Raw genomic sequence first — 22,558 nt, 5'->3', positions numbered from 1 at the left:
AGGCTGTTGGTCGCAGAGCCGATCCTGAAACGGGACGTGGATGGATCATTGCTCCAACTGGAAATACAATTCAAAGTGCAGGCTCTATGGAAAGGAGGACAATAGGGTCTTTCTTAATATGAAAGGCAGCATATTTTATATCCCTTAAAAACAAAAGTAACAGCTTCAGTTTAGAATGATCTACCAAGTGGGCAACAGGGTGGATTTTCTTGACCCTTTCACTTTTAAAAGAACAGCAAGATGCTAAGGTTTAATACCTGCCTGGTTCCCTGCAGCCGAGACACAGGCCTCAAGCATGCTTTGAAGATGACAGGCATTTGAGTCAGTGATGATATAGGTACAGAAAGGGAGAAGAGGAGGGGATAAAATGGAATCAGTGAAATATAGTGAAGAAAGGAACTTATTAAGTGCTCTTTTCTTCTTCTTGTCAGTAATCAATAATATGAAAATATTAGCACAAGGCAAATAAGAAAAGTTATAAAAAGGAACAACAGATGTAAAGAGTGATTAAAAGCGAGGCAGACCAACTTTCAATGTCTAACTTAGCACTCAGGGGTCTTCAGAGCTGCAGGGAACATTCCTTTTTTCTTTTTATTACTATGGAATTGGTAAGAAGGACTTGAAAATGCAAGTGAGAATTTAAAAGTCTTTCTTTCTTTCTTTCTTCCTTTATTTTTGAGAATTCTTTTAACCTAAAGAAGATGTATGGGAAACCCAAAAAGCAATTAGTAAAAGTGAAAAGATGGTTATGAACAATTAAAATCCTTTCTGCTTCATTAACTTTTCATTGTTAAATGTTGTCACTGATGAATGCCAGGCTGAGACATTGAATAGTCTCTCAAATAGCATATATATCAAGAAATGAATTGAAGACAAAAGTAAAGCAAGAGAACCCACAGAATAGGCTTATTAACAACATGACATGGGTAAAAGGCTCAGGTTAAAAGTGTATGTCTCGGTTACCAGGGTATGGGGGCAGGGCAGGGATGAATTGGGAGACTGGGATTGACATATACACACTACTATATACAAAATAGATAACTAATAAGACCTGCTATATAGTACAGGGAACTCTACTCAATATTCTGTAATGGCCTATATGGGAAAAGAATCTAAAAAAAAATAAAAAAGAGTGGATACATGTATATATATATAACCAATTCACTTTGCTGTAAACCTGAAACTAACACAACATTGTAAATCAGCTATACTCCAATAAATTTTTTTTAAAAAGTGTACATCTCTATTTTAGCATCCCACTGGGAACTTTGTGCTCACAAAGCTATATATGTGGGATTACATGCATTCTTTACATTTTCCAAATACATTCCTCACCAATATAAATACAGTACAGATGAACAGGGCAAGATACATAATTTTCAGGGTCTAATACAAAATGAAAATCTGGGGCCCCTCGTTTAAAAAGCAAGAAAAAACAATGCCTCTAATAGTACTAAAATATAATTTTTTTCCTTTCTTTTGTAGTCTTTCTCTCAACTTGTCATATTGTTTAATATTTGCTATTTAACATAATTCAAACTTTTTTAAATTAAAATTTTAAATGGAAGAAATTTTATCATTCACTTTATATTATGCAATGTCATTTTAAATGAAAATATGAGAGAATTTAACTCAGTTGCAGTATCACAAAATTATGTAATTCATATGTCTTGGTTAGTACATGTATATTTCATTCTCACCAGAATAGCAGAAACATTCCATAAAATTAATTCAACTGGTTTTATTTTACTTCTTTTTAAAATTAATTTTTAATATTTTTAATTGTGGTAAAATAAGCATAACATAAAATTTACCACCTTAACCATTTTTAAGTGGATAGTTCAGTGGTATTAGGTACATCTATATTGTACAATCATCACCACCATCTTTATTTCCTTTCTTGATAAGCATACATTCTACTGACACTCTACACTGGCTGACTGATGTGTAAGGAAGAACTAAAAGGAGAAGGAACTGGAAGCCCTATTTTTCCTTTTCATGTCCTTACTTTCAGTGTAAGTGGTTGGCTAATGCAAGGAAGTAACACAAGTAAGAAAGGGCCTGGTAGAGCTCTGTGGCTGTTTTTATTTTTCAGAATGCCATCATGGCCTTCTTTCTGCATTAGAGACAAGTCTTGGTTCAACCGGGAATGTGTGGTCTCTAGGAGCAGTCAGTAAATGCCTCCCACCCCTTACTCAGTCATAGTCTTAACATCTTACCTCCTAGTGGATTTGAGCAATACTTAACCCCCAAATATCTTGGAATTCTGCGTCATATTCAAATAAGGCAGCAAGGAGCAGAGGAGGTGCATATTATGCTTATTTCCAAGCATCTCTTCCTGTGCTCCATTTTCCCTCAGCCTTGACTTATAAACCACAAGTGAAAAGACAAAGCGGTTAAGAATTTCAGCGGGCGACAGCAGGACATTTAACCAGGCGCCAGGCTTTCCCAGAGCAAGGCCCTGCGCAGTGGCACAGGTCAGATGCCCAGGAAATGGTCACGGCCGACCAGAGAGACTAAACAGGATGCAGAGTCGCCACGTTCACAAAGCACTTTACAGTTTACAAAGCACATCTCATTTACCTCACCTGTCACATCAGTTCCGTCTGCAGGTGAGCAGCTGATATCTGCTGTTCAATTAATTAAACAAGGAAACCATTAGACTGAGGCAGCTTTAATGCCGGCAGCAAACATAAACCAAAATCTAAGCCTGTAAACGCGCCAAAGTTATGAAATTGAAGCGCTAAGAAACAATCAATCACAAAGAGCAAACTAGGCTTTAAGCTATAGCCAGGCAAACTCCTCCACTTTCTCTGAACTTGCTTAACCCTGGCTCCCGTCCTTCCCCTGGCCACCTAGCCACTTCCTGATTGGCGCTGCCCGTTTCAAATCTATTTTTGCTCAAATAAATTCTTCACATGTTTAATATGTTTCAGGTTATCTTTTAACACCTCTTACAGACTAGAGAGATGCCTGATGAGCCCAAGTTCCGTGGCTAACTGAGGGTGGAATGTGGACTAGAAGTGAGCATCCTGGTCTCTAGTTAGATCCTTTCTCAATGACCTTTCCCCTCTGAGAAGAGCTGTCAGACTGCAAAGGGAGAGGCTACACTTGTCCTGTCCTTTGGGTGCGTTTTCTGTGCAATCCCAGAGACAGAAAAAGCCACGGGTTATGGTACATGGGATATGTTAGTGGCAGAAGGGTTAAAGGAAAGAGATGATCAGAGTCAGGAGAAGCCACTCTGAAGTCTCCCAGGAGGACAGAGGCTTTGACGGAGGATTCAAAGTGAATACTGAGTAGAGGCAAAACCTGTGTGAAGAAATGTCGTCTCCAAAAAAGCAAGTGAGAACGAACAGAGAAATCGGAGTAGTATGGGAAGGTCACGATTTGCATGCCTACATGAAGTGTCGGCTGAATATGCCGTCTTTGGCATAAATTTCTTTAATTTAATTTTACAACCAATCTGCTTAAAGCCATTACCCTCCATCATTTACCTAGTTAAATCAGTGGTCTCCTTCTATACTCCTTTGTTCTAAAAAACAAACATCCCGAATCTAGGAGAAGATGCGGAAGAGTAAGACGCGGAGACAACCTTCCTCCCCACAGATACATCAGAAATACATCTACACGTGTAACAACTCCTACAGAACACCTACTGAACGCTGGCAGAAGACCTCAGACCTCCCAAAAGGCAAGAAACTCCCCACGGGGCTTGCCTGGTGGCGCAGTGGTTGAGAGTCCGCCTGCCGATGCAGGGGACACGGGTTCGTGCCCCGGTCCGGGAGGATCCCAGGTGCCGCGGAGCGGCTGGGCCCGTGAGCCATAGCCACTGAGCCTGCGCGTCCGGAGCCTGTTGCTCCGCAGCGGGAGAGGCCGCAGCAGTGAGAGGCCCGCGTACCGCAAAAGGGAAAAAAAAAAGAAACTCCCCACGTACCTGGGTAGGGCAAAAGAAAAAAGAATAAACAGAGACAAAAGGATAGGGACGCGACCTACACCAGGGAGGGAGCTGTGAAGGAGGAAACGTTTCCACACACTAGGAAGCCCCTTCGCGGGCGGAGACTGTGGGTGGCAGAGGGGGAAAGCTTCGGGGCCGCGGAGGAGAGCACAGCAACAGGGGTGCAGAGGAAAAAGCGGAGAGATTTCCGCACACAGGGTCGGTGCCAACCAGCACTCACCAATCTGAGAGGCTTGTCTGCTCACCCGCCGGGGTGGGCGGGGCTGGGAGCTGAGGCTCGGGCTTCGGTCGGAGCGCAGGGAGAGGACTGGCGGCGAGAACGCAGCCTGCAGGGGACTAGTGCGCCACGGCTGGCCGGGAGGGAGTCCGGGAAAAAGTCTGGACCTGCCGAAGAAGCAAAAGACTTTTTCTTCCCTCTTTGTTTCCTGGTGCGCTATGAGAACGGATTAAGAGTGCTGCTTAAAAGGAGCTCCAGAGCGCCAGCCGCAGCTAACAGCGCAGACCCCAGAGACGGGAATGAGACGCTAAGGCTGCTGCTACCGCCACCAAGAAGCCTGGGTGCGAGCACAGGGCACTCACCACACCTCCCTTCCGGGGAACCTGTGCAGCCCGCCACTGCCAGGGTCCCAGGATCCAGGGACAACTTCCCCGAGAGAACGCACGGCGCGTCCCAGGCTGGTGCAACGTCATGCCAGCCTCTGACGCCGCAGGCTCGCCCCGCACTCTGTGCCCCTCCCTCCCTCTGGCCTGAGTGAGGCGGAGCCCCCGAATCAGCGGCTCCTTTAACCCCGTCCTGTCTGAGCGATGAACAGACGCCCTCCGGCGACCTACACGCAGAGGCGGGGCCAAATCCAAACCTGAACCCCGGGAGCTGTGTGAACAAAGAAGAGAAAGGGAAATCTCTCCCAGCAGCCTCAGGAGCACCGGATTAAATCTCCACAATCAACATGATGTACCCTGCATCTGTGGAATACCTGAATAGAAAACGAATCATCCCAAATTGAGGAGGTGGACTTTCAGAGAAAGATTCATTATTTTTTCCCCTTTTCCTCTTTCTGTGAGTGTATATGTGTATGATTCTGTGTGAGATTTTGCCTGTATAGCTTTGCTTTCACCATTTCTCCTAGGGTTCTTTCCGTCCGTTTTTGTTTTTACTTAAAAAAATTTTTTTTGTTCTTAATAATTATTTTTTATTTTAATAATTTTATTTTACCTTACTTTATTTTCTTTTATTCTCTTTCTGTCTTTCTTTATACTTTTTCTCCCCTATATTCTGAGCCGTGTGGATGAAAGGCTCTTGGTACTGCAGCCAGGAGTCAGTGCTGTGCCTCTGAGGAGGGAGAGCCAACTTTAGGACACTGGTCCACAAGAGACTTCCCAGCTCCACATAATATCAAATGGTGAAAATCTCCCAGAGATCTCCATCTCAACACCAACACCCAGCTTCACTCAACGACCAGCAAGCTACAGTGCTGGACACCCTATGCCAAACAACTAGCAAGACAGGAACACAACCCCACCCATTAGCAGAGAGGCTGCCTAAAATCATAATAAGTCCACAGACACCCGAAAATACAACACCAGACGTGGACCTGCCCACCAGAAAGACAAGATCCAGCCTCATCCACCAGAACACAGGCACTAGTACCCTCCACCAGGTAGCCTACACAACCCACTGAACCAACTTTAACCACTGGGGACAGACACCAAAAACAAAGGGAACTACGAATCTGAAGCCTGCAAAAAGGAGACCCCAAACACAGTAAGATAAACAAAATGAAAAGACAGAAAAACACACAGCAGATGAAGGAGCAAGATAAAAACCCACCAGACCTAACAAATGAAGAGAAAATAGGCACTCTACCTGAAAAGGAATTCAGAATAATGATAGTAAAGATGATCAAAATCTTGGAAATAGAATAGAGAAAATGCAAGAAACAATTAACAAGGACCTAGAAGAACTAAAGGTGAAACAAGCAATGATGAACAACACAATAAATGGAATTAAAAATACTCTAGAAGGGATCAATAGCAAAATAACTGAGGAAGAAGAACGGATAAGTGACCTGGAAGATAAAATAGTGGAAATAACTACTGCAGAGCAGAATAAAGAAAAAAGAATGAAAAGAACTGAGGACAGTCTCACAGACCTCTGGGGCAACATTAAATGCACCAACATTCGAATTATAGGGGTTCCAGAAGAAGAAGAGAAAAAGAAAGGGACTGAGAAAATCTTTGAAGAGATTATAGTTAAAAACTTCCCTAATATGGGAAAGGAAATAGTTAATCAAGTCCAGGAAGCACAGAGAGTCCCATACAGGATAAATCCAAGGAGAAATATGCCAAGACACATATTAATCACACAGTCAAAAATTAAATACAAAGAAAACATATTGAAAGCAGCAAGGGAAAAACAACAAATAACACACAAGGGAATCCCCATAAGGTTAACAGCTGATCTTTCAGCAGAAACTCTACAAGCCAGAAGGGACTGGCAGGACATATTTAAAGTGATGAAGGAGAAAAACCTGCAACCAAGATTACTCTACCCAGCAAGGATCTCATTCAGATTTGATGGAGAAATTAAAACCTTTACAGAGAAGCAAAAGCTGAGAGAGTTCAGCACCACCAAACCAGCTTTACAACAAATGCTAAAGGATCTTCTCTAGGCAAGAAACACATGAGAAGGAAAATACCTAAATGGGAATAGGAACATACATATCGATAATTACCTTAAATGTAAGTGGATTAAATGCTACCACCAAAAGACACAGACTGGCTGAATGGATACAAAAACAAGATCCATATATATGCTGTCTACAGGAGACCCACTTCAGACCTAGAGACACATACAGACAAAGTGAGGGGATGGAAAAAGGTATTCCATGCAAATGGAAACCAAAAGAAAGCTGGAGTAGCAATTCACATATCAGACAAAATAGATGTTAAAATAAAGACTATTAGAAGAAACAAAGAAGGACACTACATCATGATCAAGGTATCAATCCAAGAAGAAGATATAACAATTGTAAATATTTATGCACCTAACATAGGAGCACCTCAATACATAAGGCAAATACTAACAGCCATAAAAAGGGGAAATCGACAGTAACACATTCATAGTAGGGGACTTTAAGACCCCACTTTCACCAATGGACAGACCATCCAAAATGAAAATAAATAAATACAAGCTTTAAATAATACATTAAACAAGATGGACTTAATTGATATTTATAGGACATTCCATCCAAAAACAACAGAATACACATTTTTCCCAAGTGCTCATGGAACATTGTCAAGGATAGATCATATCTTGGGACACAAATCAAGCCTTGGTAAATTTAGAGAATTTAAATTGTATCAAGTATCTTTTCGGACCACAACACTATGAGACTAGATATAAATTACAAGAAAAGATCTGTAAAAAATACAAACACATGGAGGCTAAACAATACGCTACTTAATAACGAAGTGATCACTAAAGAAATCAAAGAGGAAATCAAAAAATACCTAGAAACAAATGACAATGGAGACACGATGACCCAAAACCTATGGGATGCAGCAAAAGCAGTTCTAAATGGGAAGTTTATAGCAATACAATCCTACCTTAAGAAACAGGAAACACCTCAAATAAACAACCTAACCTTGCACCTAAAGCAATTAGAGAAAGAAGAACAGAAAACCCCAAAGTTAGCAGAAGGAAAGAAATCATAAAGATGAGATCAGAAATAAATGAAGAAGAAATGAAGGAAACGATAGCAAAGATCAATAAAATTAAAAGCTGGTTCTTTGAGAAGATAAACACAGTTGATAAACCATTAGCCAGACTCATCAAGAAAAAAAGGGAGAAGACTCAAATCAATAGATTTAGAAACGAAAAAGGAGAAGTAACAACTGAACTGCAGAAATACAAAAGACCATGAGAAATTACTAAAAGCAACTCTGTGCCAATAAAATGGACAATCTGGAAGAAATGGACAAATTCTGAGAAATGCACAACCTGCCAAGACTGAATCAGGAAGAAATAGAAAATATGAACAGACCAATCTCAAGCACTGACATTGAAACTGTGATTAAAAATCTTCCAACAAATAAAAGCCCAGGACCAAGTGGCTTCACAGGCGAATTCTATCATTTAGAGAAGAGCTAACATCTATCCCTCTCAAACTCTTCCAAAATATAGCAGAAGGAGGAACCCTCCCAAACTCATTCTACAAGGCCACCATCACCCTGATACCAAAACCAGACAAGGATGTCACAAAGAAAGAAAACTACAGGTCAGTATCACTGTTGAACATAGATGCAAAAATCCTCAACAAAATACTAGCAAACAGAATCCAACAGCATGTTAAAAGGATCATACATCATGATCAAGTGGGGTTTATCCCACAAATGCAAGGATTCTTCAATACGTGCAAATCAATCAATGTGATACACCATATTAACAAATTGAAGGAGAAAAACCATATGGTCATCTCAGTAGATGCAGAGAAAGCTTTCAACAAAATTCAACACCGATTTATGATAAAAACCCTGCAGAAAGTAGGCATAGAGGGAACTTTCCTCAACATAATAAAGACCATATATGACAAACGCACAGCCAACATCATCCTCAATGGAGAAAAACTGAAAGCATTTTCACTAAGATCAGGAACAAGACAAGGTTGCCCACTCTCACCACTCTTATTCAACATAGTTTTGGAACTTTTAGCCACAGCAATCAGAGAAGAAAAGAAAATAAAAGGAATCCAAATCGGAAAAGAAGTAAAGCTGTCACTGTTTGCAGATGACATGATACTATACAAAGAGAATCCTAAAGATGCTACCATAAAACTACTAGAGCTAATCAATGAATTTGGTAAAATAGCAGGACACAAAATTAATGCACAGAAATCTCTGGCATTCCTATACACTAATGATGAAAAATCTGAAAGTGAAATCAAGAAAACACTCCATTTACCATTGCAACAAAAAGAATAAAATATCTAGGAATAAACCTACCTAAGGAGACAAAAGACCTGTATGCAGAAAATTATAAGACACTGATGAAAGAAATTAAAGATGATACAAATAGATGGAGACATATACCATGTTCTTGCATGGGAAGAATCAACAATGTGAAAATGACTCTACTACCCAAAGCAATCTACAGATTCAATGCAATCCCTAACAAACTACCACTGGCATTTTTCACAGAACTAGAACAAAAAAATTCACAATTTGTATGGAAACACAAAAGACCCCGAAAAGCCAAAGCAATCTTGAAAACTAAAAATGGAGCTGGAGGAATCAGGCTCCCTGACTTCCAACTATACTATAAAGCTACAGTAATCAAGACAGTATGGTACTGGCACAAAAACAGAAATATAGATCAATGGAACAGGATAGAAAGCCCAGAGATAAACCCACGCACATATGGTCACCTTATCTTTGATAAAGGAGGCAGGAATGTACAGTGGAGAAAGGACAGCCTCTTCAATAAGTGGTGCTGGGAAAACTGGACAGGTACATATAAAACTATGAGATTAGATCAATCCCTAACACCATACACTAAATAAGCTCAAAATGGATTAAAGACTTAAATGTAAGGCCAGAAACTATCAAACTCTTAGAGGAAATATAGGGAGAACACTCTATGACATACATCACAGCAAGATCCTTTTTGACCCATCTCCTAGAGAAATGGCAATAAAAACAAAAATAAACAAATAGGACCTAATGAAACTTCAAAGTTTTTACACAGCAAAGGAAACCATAAACAAGACCAACAGACAACCCTCAGAATGGGAGAAAATATTTTCAAATGAAGCAACTGACAAAGGACTAATCTCCAAAATTTACAAGCAGGTCATGCAGCTCAATAATAAAAAAACAAACCCAGTCCAAAAATGGGCAGAAGACCTAAATAGACATTTCTCCAAAGAAGATATACAGACTGCCAACAAACACATGAAAGAATGCTCAACATCATTAATCATTAGAGAAATGCAAATCAAAACTACAATGAGATATCATCTCACACCAGTCAGAATGGCCATCATCAAAAAATCTAGAAACAATAAATGCTGGAGAGGGTGTGGAGAAAAGGGAACACTCTTGCACTGTTGGTCGAAATGTGAATTGGTATAGTCATTATGGAGAACAGTATGGAGGTTCCTTAAGAAAGTACAAATAGAACTACCATATGACCCAGCAATCCCACTACTGGGCCTATACCCTGAGAAAACCATAATTCAAAAAGAGTCATGTACCAAAATGTTCATTTACAATAGCCCGGAGATGGAAACAACCTAAGTGCCCATCATCGGATGAATGGATAAAGAAGATGTGGCACATATATACAATGGAATATTACTCAGCCATAAAAAGAAACGAAATTGAGCTATTTGTAATGAGGTGGATGGACCTAGAGTCTGTCATACGGAGTGAAGTAAGTCAGAAAGAAAAAGACAAATACCGTATGCTAACACATATATATGGAATTTAAGAAAAAAAATGTCATGAAGAACCTAGGGGTAAAGCAGGAATAAAGACACAGACCTCCTAGAGAACGGACTTGAGGTTATGGGGAGGGGGAAGGGTGCGCTGTGACAGGGCGAGAGAGAGTCATGGGCATATACACACTAACAAACGTAGTAAGGTAGATAGCTAGTGGGAAGCAGCCGCATAGCACAGGGAGATCAGCTCCGTGCTTTGTGACCACCTAGAGGGGTGGTATAGGGAGGGTGGGAGGGAGGGAGACGCAAGAGGGAAGAGATATGGGATCATATGTATATGTATAACTGATTCACTTTGTTATAAAGCAGAAACTAACACACCATTATAAAGCAATTATACTCCAATAAAGATGTAAAAAATAAAAAAAAACAAACTACAGGGATATCACATGGATATAATATTTAGGATTAGAGTTTTACCTGCCAATTTATAATTTCTTATAATTATATTCAACAGCATTGGTCGCTATTGGAGGTTCTAATTTTTTCTTGTTGTTGCTTACTATGTGTTTTCTGGACTAGTTACATCAGTAAAATATAGAAGAATCACGTTAATGTCATTAACATTAATATTAGTATATTTCTAACCTTTTCTATGAATTATTCTCAAGTTTGTTACTATTAACCTCCACAAGTTATGTTAGTTTAAATCATTTATTCTGCTAAAATACTACATTACATAACCAATTTCAGCAAATCTGTTAGTGATTTGAACTAATTTGTTCTTTAGAAATTATGCTAGAATAATTATGCTGTTATCTTATAAATTAGCCAAATGGAATGTTGTTTATAATATCATTTAAATGAAAACTGCCATTAAAAATTAATAAATAAATAACCAAACATCCCATAGATCCATAGATGGAATTAATACAGGTATATATATATATATATATATATATATATATATATATATGGCATGTTTCAAAACTCAGGGTTCTGTTTGTTTGGTTGGCTTTTTTTTTTTTTTTTTTTTTTTTTTTTTTTTTCGGTATGCGGCCCTCTCACTATTGTGGCCTCTCCCGTTGCGGAGCACAGGCTCCGGACGTGAAGGCTCAGCGGCCATGGCTCACCAGCCCAGCCGCTCCGTGGCATGTGGGATCTTCCCGGACTGGGGCACGAACTCCTGTCCCCTGCATCGGCAGGCTGACTCTCAACCACTGCACCACCAGGGAAGCCCCAGTTTGGTTGGCTTTTGATGAAAGAATTTCATCAAAAGAACAGAAAACATCAAAAACAGAAAAAAAAAAATTATACCAAAAAGTCACTGAAAATACTAAAGTACATGATACACAAATTAGAAAAAAAAAGATTTAAATACTCTGAGGATACACATCTAATTTTCTCACTAATACTACCTGTTGAAATCATTTATTAGTTACTACTTGGCCTAACTTAACTTCCTGCCACTCAACTAGAATAGAAAACCCCTTTTAACTCATCAAATATCTTCTTGATTGCTCAGTGTTTCTTAAACTTGGCTTTTCTACAGAAGCTGTAACCAAGTTTGCATCTAAAGCCATTTCAGGGGCTTTTATTTGAGGGCATTCTTTCAAGCAAGGAAGATTGCCCATTCACTAAGGAAAGAAATCCTTTCATTCAATATTCTCAGAATTTCTTATCATCTGTATATAACTGCTAGCATCTCACTCACGTTGAAAGAAAGCATAGCACATCAATATAAGCAGCACAAAACCCCTGTGATTATGTTTTCCCTAGATGAAAAGAAAATCAGAAATCACAGCCACTTCATTACCTACTCTATGTTTCTCCTTTTTTCCCTCCTGATACTTAAAAACAAACAAACAAAAACAAAAAAGCAAAAAACTGATTTCATTTGTTACTTCTACTCTCTAAGCTTAGAAACACAATAACACTTTATTGTCAAAATATAATATTTTTAAATCCCTGATAATAGAAAATAACCTGGTGAAGTGATTTCTTCACCTAGTGACCTGTCTCACAGTGAGAAATTCCCCTGGTGGATCAAGGGTGAGGTACAGCAGTGAAAAGCCCAAAAAGGGGGTGAGGGGATTCAATGTGAACTCTTTGGGGATATCATCTGTCCTATTCGTTCCCTTTTTCCCATAACCTAACACAGTGCCTGACAAATAGTAGAAAGAACACATGTCAGCTTTGTTGCTTTAGTCAAAGAGCTTTACATTCTTCAGTGTTTGACTCTGAAAATGCTGAAAGTGATTAGGTAAATGAAGCCCGAGTTTAAGACAAAGAGAACTTCATTCTCTGTCATTGCTCTTAGTGTGAATTTAAGCATGACATTGTTTTCAGCAGCTCTGTTTTTAAGAAGGCAAATAACCAGATTGTACAAGAGCTGAAATATGCAAATTTTTCACCTGAGCTACTCAAGCAGGTAGCCAGATAATTCATTTTTCACCATCACATACAGGAAGATAAGTGGGTTACCAGAAGCAAAACTGCCTCTTCCATCCTGCTATGCCCCGTATACTTAGTGACACAGATTGTGTCTCTCAATGTGTTTATAACCACACAACTATAAATAACATGGTCTCCCTCAGGCATCCTGTGAACAAGAAAAAGAAGTTTCCAAGAATAATAATACTAAAATTCGATGAACTATATTAATACAGTATAAAAACAAAGTTGTTACCTGGCAACTTGGTGGTACAGTGTAGAGGTTCACTGAAAAGTCTTAACCAGAAGAGATTTTTATATTAGCTCTGGAAATCTCCTTTATCTTTCTCTGAACCTGGAACTTTTTTTTTTTTTTTTGGCTGCATTGGGTCTTCGTTGCTGCACACAGGCTTTCTCTAGTTGCAGTGAGTCAGGGCTACTCCTTGTTGCGGTGTGCAGGCTTCTCAATTTGGTGGCTTGTCCCATTGCGGAGCACTGGCTCAAGGCATGTGGGCTTCAGTAGTTGTGGCGCACAGGCTTAGTTGCTCTGCGGCATGTGGGATCTTCCCGGACCAGGGCTCAAATCCATGTCCCCTGAACTGCCAGGCGGATTCTTAACCACTGTGCCCCCAGGAAAGTCCCTGGAACTTTAAATGAATGAAGGCAATCTTATAGAAATCTTGTGAAAGAAGAGACATAATCTTCCAACTCCAAAGGGGGAAAATTAAATGAAACAAAATTTGTGAATAATGACCTACTGATAATTTTGGCTAACTCTATAGTAATCTCAGCCCCAGAGTAGAGATTTACCAGGTCTAAAGCAATGTTTTGCAAAATGTGTCCACATCACATGCAAAATGCAGATTCCTATATTCCACACAGAATATTTGGCTGTGGGGAGATCTGCATGTCTGACAAGGTTCCCAAGTGATTCTTCAATATACTAAAGTTTGAGAACCACTAGTCTAGAGTTTACTGGTTAGTTTCCAGATGGCATTTCAGGATTGCATAGTGAACTCGGGAATTACACGCCCACCTGCCGTGCATAAATGTAAACTCATTCAAGGAGAATTATCTACATAGCTGCTTGTCTTCATTAGGTTACTTTTATTTTAAAATGACATCAACTCTCTGTTACTCAGTTCATTGTCAAAGTATTTGAACATGTCTTTAAGAAACCACTTAAAAATTCTGTACTTCTAAATCATGCCAAAGAATATAACATTTTATTTTCTGTTATGCTATTCATATAAAAAGTTCAATTATGGAATTTTTGTAGATGTTCAAATTATCTCTTCCCATTTATATTCCAAATTATCCTTGAGTCAAACCAGACTACTAGGCCATAGGTCTCTGATAGGGTAACAGAACTACTTTTACAAAACCACACTTGGATTGCTGTGTAGCATGTTATCAGCAAGCTTCCTCTGAAATATATATTGGGAAGATATGGTTGAGGACTTTGTTCAGTACATCCCTGTATATATCCGTTATGAAGACCCACGGTTTGCCTACCAAGGAAAACAATAGCTCTGCCTTAACCATAAATTATCTTGTATCTCTCTTTGCTTTGGCTGCTTAGACTAGTAAGTATGAAGTATTTAATATCACAAATTTTATGATAAACCATAATTTTAGCTGATGTCATTTCCCTTTCTTAATTTCTTTTGGGCCTGTTTTCTTCACCTACTTTAATCTTTATCTTGCTTGTCATGCTTTTTGTCTGAGGCTTCTTGAATCATTTTTGGAATAATGGAGGTCATAAATAAACCTTTATTATACTAAACGATCAAAGTTTCATAGTCATAACTATTCAAAATCACACTGGATATAACTCGTATTGTACAAATTTTATCTTTCAACCCTCTATGTAAAATCTCTACTATAGAAATTCAATATTTAACATTACACTTATAATAAGAAACAAATTTTCTAATCAATACGACATGACTGAGAATGGCCTGGGCAATCATGGGATATAGTGAATTATCCATTATAGGAAGTAATCAAGCAAAAGCTAAGTGACTATTTAGCAAGAATACTGTAGAAGGGTTTTGATATCAGGTAACACATTGGATATCTTGAGTCTCTTCTACCTCTGAAATCCTTAAATCTATTACTTAAAAAAAGTACATCGTTAATATTATCAGAAAAAAAATAAAGTCAGCAAAAGAATTAAAAGAAACATGCATTTCTCAGTCAGGAGTATGCAGAAGAATACAGAGACAGGAAAAAATTACATTTTTAGGAATAGACTGAATAAAAACTTTCTATATTGTATCCTTTTTGTCAACGTTAGCAGGCATGCACTGCTTGTCTGGTCCCCAGTTTCTAACTCAAATTGTATGAATAACCAAGCTACATTGAAGCCTGAGAGTGATTTAGAGACTTAACTTAAGCATTTGCTTCATATTTCTTCTGACAAAACTGCTTTTAAATGTGTAATCTTTAGTGCCAGGAAATCAACTGACTTAAAAAATTGCCAACTCTGCCAATAACCAGTAATATGAATGTAACCCTTCTGCACTGAGGGCGTGAAGAAATTAAATGATCAAACACATTCTGCTAAATCCAGCCCTGAGAGAAGGTTGTGCCTCTGTAGTGAGGTTCTTCTGAAATGAGACATGGAAACAGCAATGAAGGAAAAAGCATCTGAATAATCGTACAAAGTCTTCCAAGTGGCACTCAGCCCAGAAGACACTTTTGTTCTGTCCAACGGCACAAAAATCTGTGGAGACCCATCTGACCCCAGCATTTCAGGGCATGATGGGGCTCTCTCCACAAGAGAGCCCTTCTTCTGAAAAGCCAAGGTTCGTGTGCATTGGTGATAACTATTAGAAATAAAAATGATCCAAGATATGTTGTTGTTGGATTCTAAAACAGAATTGTAATTATATTATCTTGTAATATAAAATCTAAAGAAAGAAATGTTGCAAATACAGGGATTAAGAACTTTATGCCATTTCTATACTAATTCTGATACCGAATAGAACCAGACCAGATGTGGCACAGAGAGAGATAATTACATTTTTTAATTTTTTTGAGTCTCTCTTTGTGATCTAGAGTAGTGGTCAGCAAACTACAGTCTGTGAGCCATAGATGCTCTGCCATCTGTTTTTGTAAAAAGAAAAAAAAAAGTTTTATTGGAACTCAGCCACACCATCCTTTACATCCCGTCCATGGCTGCTTTCACAATGCAACAGCCTCACTGAGTAGTTGCCACAGAGATGATGCAGCTCGTAAAGCCTAAAATATTTTCTATCCAACCCTTCACAGAAAAAGTTTGATGACACCTGATCTAAAGTGTGGTCAAGGTTTTATGAATGTGCTTCCTTTTGAACTATGTTTTTAATAATTCTTTCTGAGAAGTATTTGCAGGAGGAAAGACTCCTTGCTTTTTGTATCCCTGGCAATACCTTAATTTACCTCTCTTCTTTGAATGATAGTTTTCAGTGTTAAACAGCATTTCCTCATCTTTTTTAAACAGCATTTTTAAATAGCATTTCCTCATCTTCTAGTATTTAGCATTGCTGATAAGTCGACTATGATTATAGTTGCTGTGTAAATAACTTGTTTTTTCCAACCTACTTGCACTTAAAATTTCATTTTTATCCTTGATATTTTCTAGTTCGAGGATAATATTTTGGTGTGGTTTTATTATTATCTATCACAATGCACAATGAATGTGTGTTTTCATTTCTAGTTTATGGAAATATCTTTCTTTAGAGCACTGTTATATCTTTTTAAATTTAACTTTCAATGCTTAATCTATTACTCCATGTTTTTGTTGCAAAAAAAAGTGGAGAGATTCAAACCATAAACTTTACTATGCCATTTTGTAAAGATGGAAGAGTGGACATTGAAATTAGAGAGATAATCAGACTGATGAAAGTAGAGGGTCTACAGTTATGACCCAGAAATTTCACTACTAGATTTATACAACAGAAATGCCAAAATATATTTACCAAAAGACATGTACTGAAACATTCATAGACATACTATTTACAATAGCTCCAAACTAGAAGCTATCTAAATACCCATCAGCAGTAAATAGATAAGTAAATCATGGCAGCGTCACACAGTGGGACATTATTTAGTAATGAGAATGAACAATCTACACCTAGTCATAATAACATGAATAAACTTCACAAGTAAAATGTCAAGAGAAAGAAGACAGACGAATAAAGCACTTTCTATAGAATTCCACTTCGATCAATACTAGAATAAACCTATGGGGTTAGAAGTCAGGACAGCAATTACCTTTGTTACAGGATTAGTGAATGGAAGGGATACTGGCCTTCAAGGATGCTGACAATGTTTCTTGTTCCAGGCACTGATTTCAGACATGTGTTTACTTTGAGAAAATTCATCAAGTTGTACACCTATATGATATGTTATAAAATATTTTATACTACAATGAAAATTTTTTTAAAAATATATGATAGGGGCTTCCCTGGTGGCGCAGTGGTTGAGAGTCCGCCTGCCGATGCAGGGGACACGGGTTCGTACCCCGGTCTGGGAAGATCCCACATGCCGTGGAGCGGCTGGGCCCGTGAGCCATGGCCGCTGAGCCTGCGCATCCGGAGCCTGTGTTCCGCAACGGGAGAGGCCACAACAGTGAGAGGCCCGCGTACCACACACACACACACACAAATATATACATATATATATATGATAGAGCTTCAACAGTTTAGTGGTTTTTCAAACTCCACTCGTAAACCCTAAGGATCCATGGACCTCAGGGAAAGTTCTTGCTTTCAATTAATTGTACATTTGGTTTGGTTTGGTTTGATTTATTTTTTATTTTTTATTTTTTGGCCACTCCTCACAGCTTGCGGGATCTTAGTTCCCCAACCAGGGATTGAACCCGGGCCACATCAGTGAAAGGGCCAAGTACTAACCACTGGACTGCAAGGAATTCCCTGGTTTGGTTTTATTGTCTCAAAAGGACACCGTTTTCCACACTCACAGCTATAGAGTAGGAAGAATTTTATCTCCAGGAGAGCAGTCAATTATTATATATAACTATAAAATTATTTTTCACTCCTTTAATCAATAGAATATACCTACAAAGAGACTGTAAAATTACATCCACAGAGAACTTCAAAAATTGAATAAAACTTGAAGTACCTGACAAATTCTTTTCTTCATATCCAGAATTGTAGCCCTTGATTCTAAGCCTGGTCGTAGCTTCCTTTCATAGGTTTTAACTAGCCTTATAACTAGGCCCTGGTAGAGAAGTAGAAGGAATCTCATGATATTGCTTTATCAGTCCAATGCCACCAATCCACTGATTAGAGTTCACTGATAACTGGGTCCCTACCTCATTCACAATTACCCTGCTTGGTTTCCTAGCTTTTTAATAGCAAAGTCAATGTCTGTATGTTAGAATTTGTCAGTTACCTGTTCCAGCAGATAGCTAGGATCTTGGATTCTGACTGACATTGCTAAGAGTAATGTTGTGTTAATCATTCTTCTCACTGATGTGTCTTTTGGTTTTCTAAACCCATTATAGCCTCAGAGACAGAAGTTCCTATTGAATCACTGAATTTGGTCTACATACACTCAAAATGCATCCAACTTTGTCCAATATTCTTAAGCATTCTATTACTGTGCCTGTTTTTCCTACAAGCCTATCTTTAAAAAAGCAAACAAACCATTACAGGAATTGTTATCTCCCCAAGAACTGCCAACCAGTTCTCTTAAGGCTGGGATGTACTATATTATCAGAACCCAAGTGAACATATTCAATGATATACCCTAAGCATATGGAATCCTTATGGATTATATTCCAAAGTCCAAGAAAGATGTAAAAGCACTATCCATAAACCAGGGATCACTCAAGAAAACAAAACCTCATATCAGCCAATCTCAGCCTTCCTTAACCAAGAACATTCTGAAGTCTATTGGCTGAATCTTTCTCCTCAAATCTTTGATTCCAAGCCAAGAATCATGTGATGTAATGTGAGTCCACTTTCTTCTTCATGTCTGGGTTTAAACTGTCTTTTATATTTAGGCTCTAGTCGGTCTCTAGAACATACAGTCACTGGCCATCTATTCCTCATCAAACTCCATATCTGCTTGACATTAGAAGTCTGACAAATTTTCAATCCTAGTCTGATTTGAGCCCTGCTTTACATAAGAGCCATCCGTTTTGAAAGGTCTCATTCAGGGTAAGAAGTCATAATCACTGGAGACATTCTCATGATCACTGTAGACATAAGTAATTGATTATGACACTCTCACAGAACTTGAATACGGCTTCACGACACAACCCCATAGAGCAATTGAAGTAGCCATTACTAATTGATTGGAGTTTTTAATGAGAGATAAAATGTTTTGTAAGTCAATCTTAAACCCTACACAAGTTTCAGTTTAATTAACTATAGCCTACTTTAACTCAAAAACACAGGGAAAAGTTTGGCTTATACAAAAATCAGTAAATTAATAAGATATATAGACAGATTTTCCTTTTTTCTCTCTAACCTTCCACATTTCTAATTCCTCACATGACCCTAGTTCTTATCACATATACATCCTTTAACATCTATTTTACTAATTTATTAAGCTTCCATAGTTTATGATTTGCTTTCTTGACTGTTTGGCCTCCTGTTGCATTTGGTGGGACCATGAGGGTATTAGTATTCTAGGAGATAGGAGATGAAGCCTACCTGGTCAGTTATCTTCTGAAGACATTTGGCTATATTGGCATCTGACAACATATCATTGGTGATCCATTCCATCCGGTATTTTTTTTTAATCATTATACTTCCTATATTTTTTTGGTAACTTTCTGGCTCACTGCTATCTGCTCTCTCTATACACTGATTTCTGCTAATACGATATTTAAAAAATGAAAACAACTATGCCTATTGACAGAAATAAACTTAATAGAAGAAACAGAATGTCCACACAAGTCCACACCTTCCTACTTATTTTTCAAATTAATAAACAATTACTCATGTCCTTTCATCTTCACTTCTCTTTTACAAGGCCACTTAATAAAATGTACTGAATATTATTTCTCATTTTTTATATTCCATAAACTTAATTATTAATACTTTACTAGCCATAAATATTTTACTTGCACTATTTTCCTTCTCAACAAAATTCCTTTCCCATCACTGGTTTAGGTATTCAGCAGATAGTTCCTGAATTAAGTAATTGCCTGAGGGTAATTCCAAATCTTATCATAGAAAAAATAATTCTCTTAAAAAATTAAGTGGAACTCTGTTCTAAAAACCAAAATGTAAAGCAAAACAGGATACCAGCAGGAAACTCATTCTGTGAATATACTAATCTCTACCTGTGATTTAACACTCTCCTTTGGGATTTTATACTCTCCCTTCTGGGACCCAGTAAAGGTGACAGTGAGGAAGCAGTACATAATAGAAGTACATAATGTACATAATAGCAGTACATAATGAAGGAAGAGCTTCCTTCATTTTCCTCTCATCACCTAACAGGCTTAAATGGGTCAGAAGGAAATAAAGATCCTGCATAAAAGCTGGCAGTGAACACAAGCAGCATTCAAGCACTGCAGTGTCCAGAAACTATCTCCAACAAAGTAGAATGGGTTCTGGAAGGGACTTTGGCTTCTCCCACCTACAAACTAGTACTCTGAAATACAAATTAAAACTAAGAAGTCTTAACTTCCAGTATAGAGCCTGTCACTCAAAGACAATGCTGATAGCCTTTAGGAGGCTGAACTAATCTCATGCCAAGATAGAAGAATGAATTTCTAAGTAACTTGTAAAGTAAAACGCAAAACATAACATTAAGGGACCCAGAATGATGTCCTTTATTAATTTGCCACATGAACTCAGAATGTGTCATGAAATTCTGCAATACGGTTCTCCAGAATGAGCTTTGCCTTTGCAGGCCCAGAATAATTTTCAGTGCAAAGCCACTGATAAAACTAAAGTATGTATTTCTTAAAATTTGGGGCATCACAGATAGACTTTCCAATTATCTTTTAGTTTCAAATACATTGGTAAATTTCCCTGTAGCTCATCTGAGTCTAATCATATAATTATGTTCCATTTAATTAAAAATGAGTAGCTAAAAATGTCTGGATTAAAAAAAAAAGTAAGCCTCAGATGGTGAAAGTTTTCTCAAATATTCCAAACAAGACTTCCGATGTCATTATTCTCTGGATCATAGACCTTGGACCAAAGATTATACAAAATGTTGAGGTGAAGTAACAAGATGCAAAGAGAAATTGAGTGTAACTTATTAAGTACAGCTTAGTGGTTAGAAACATAAAATTTAATGTTCAATTTTCAGCCTTAACAACAAACTAAATAGCATTTCTAAGACTCGGTATTTGCAAAATGTAAATAATAATGGTACCTACCTCTGTTGGGTACTAGGTCTCCATTCCAATATCCTTCTAGTGGGCCTTTCTCCTCTGTAGATACTGAAATATGAAAACATATTCTGGAATTGGGAGGGGTTTTTTAGCCTTGTTGCCCAATACAGCATTGAACAGACATAGTGAGAGTGGGTGTATTTATTCTCAATCTTAGGGCGAAAGTATTCATTATTTCATGAGTCAGTATAATGTTAACTCTAGGTTTGTTGCAAATACCCTTTGTCACAGTAAGAAAATTTTTTTCTACTCCTAATTTGCTAGGACATTTTATCATAAAGGGATATTGACTTTTGCCAAAAGCATTGTCTGAATTTTATTAAGATGACAGTTTATCTGCTTTTTTCTATTAATATAAAAATAAAATTGTTTTTGGATTTGTTTTAATTTACATAGAGCAAAGGTCACATTTTTTGGTGTAAAGTTCAGTAAGTTTTTACATGTGTATGTATTCTCATAACTACAACCAGAGTAGGATACAGAAATATTCCTATATCCCAAAGAATTATCTCATTCATTTCATTTGTATTCACAACATATTCCCGATCAAACTCCTGGAAACCACTCATCTGTTCTGTCCTCCTATATTATCGCCTTTTCCAAAATGCCAAATGAATGAAATTATGTGGTATATAACGTTTTAATATTGGGTTCCTTAATTTAGCACAATGAATTTGTGATTCATCCATGCTGCTGTACATAGCAATAGTTTGTTCTTTTTTAATTATTTAGTATCCCATTAGATTGACTTAGTTTTGCATAATAAATTAACCTTAATTTCTTGAGATAAAACTGAATTTGTCAGAGTATAAATTCGTTATCTTTTGTTATATATTGCTAGATTGATTTGATATTCTTAGTTAACAAATGTTGTGTCTTTGTTTATAAGGTATATTGCTCTCTAAATTTCCTTTCTTATAATGGCATTGCTAAGTTTGATATCACTAATATCATTTTTTATTTTATTTATTTATTTATTTTTGGCTGCGTTGGGTCTTCCTTGCTGCACGTGAGCTTTCTCTAGTTGCGGCAAGTGGGAGCTACTCTTCGTTGCGGTGCACAGGCTTCTTACTGTGGTGGCTTCTCTTGTTGCGGAGCACGGGCTCTAGATGCACGGGCTTCAGTAGTTGTGGCACACAGGCTCAGTAGTTGTGGCTCGCGGGCTCTAGAGCACAGGCTCAGGAGTTGTGGCACATGGGCTTAGTTGCTCCGCGGCATGTGGGATCTTCCCGGACCAGGGCTCAAACCCTGGTCCCCTGCATTGGCAGGCAGGTTCTTAACTACTGTGCCACCAGGGAAGCCCCCAGATGTTGGTTTTTAAATGTCACTTCCAACTAAAAGATATGAGGTTTGGGACTGGGA

At 38.1% G+C, this 22,558-nt stretch overlaps 1 long non-coding RNA gene across 1 annotated transcript in view; it reads right to left on the bottom strand.

Moving 5' to 3' along the window:
- Positions 1 to 4,181: 4,181 nt before the first annotated feature.
- Positions 4,182 to 22,558, bottom strand: part of LOC109549305 (uncharacterized) — a 369,236-nt gene continuing 350,859 nt past the window's right edge. Inside the window, exons 11-12 of the long non-coding RNA XR_012333737.1 lie at positions 21,182 to 21,244; positions 4,182 to 4,339 (exon numbers count right to left, since the gene is read on the bottom strand). This is a non-coding gene — a long non-coding RNA (uncharacterized lncRNA). The remainder of the gene's footprint in view (positions 4,340 to 21,181; positions 21,245 to 22,558) is intronic.

The sequence above is a fragment of the Tursiops truncatus genome, chromosome 9 (assembly GCF_011762595.2).
Source record: "Tursiops truncatus isolate mTurTru1 chromosome 9, mTurTru1.mat.Y, whole genome shotgun sequence".
In the NCBI taxonomy this organism is placed as follows: Eukaryota; Metazoa; Chordata; class Mammalia; order Artiodactyla; family Delphinidae; genus Tursiops; species Tursiops truncatus.
This window is presented reverse-complemented; position numbering and strand designations above follow the sequence as displayed.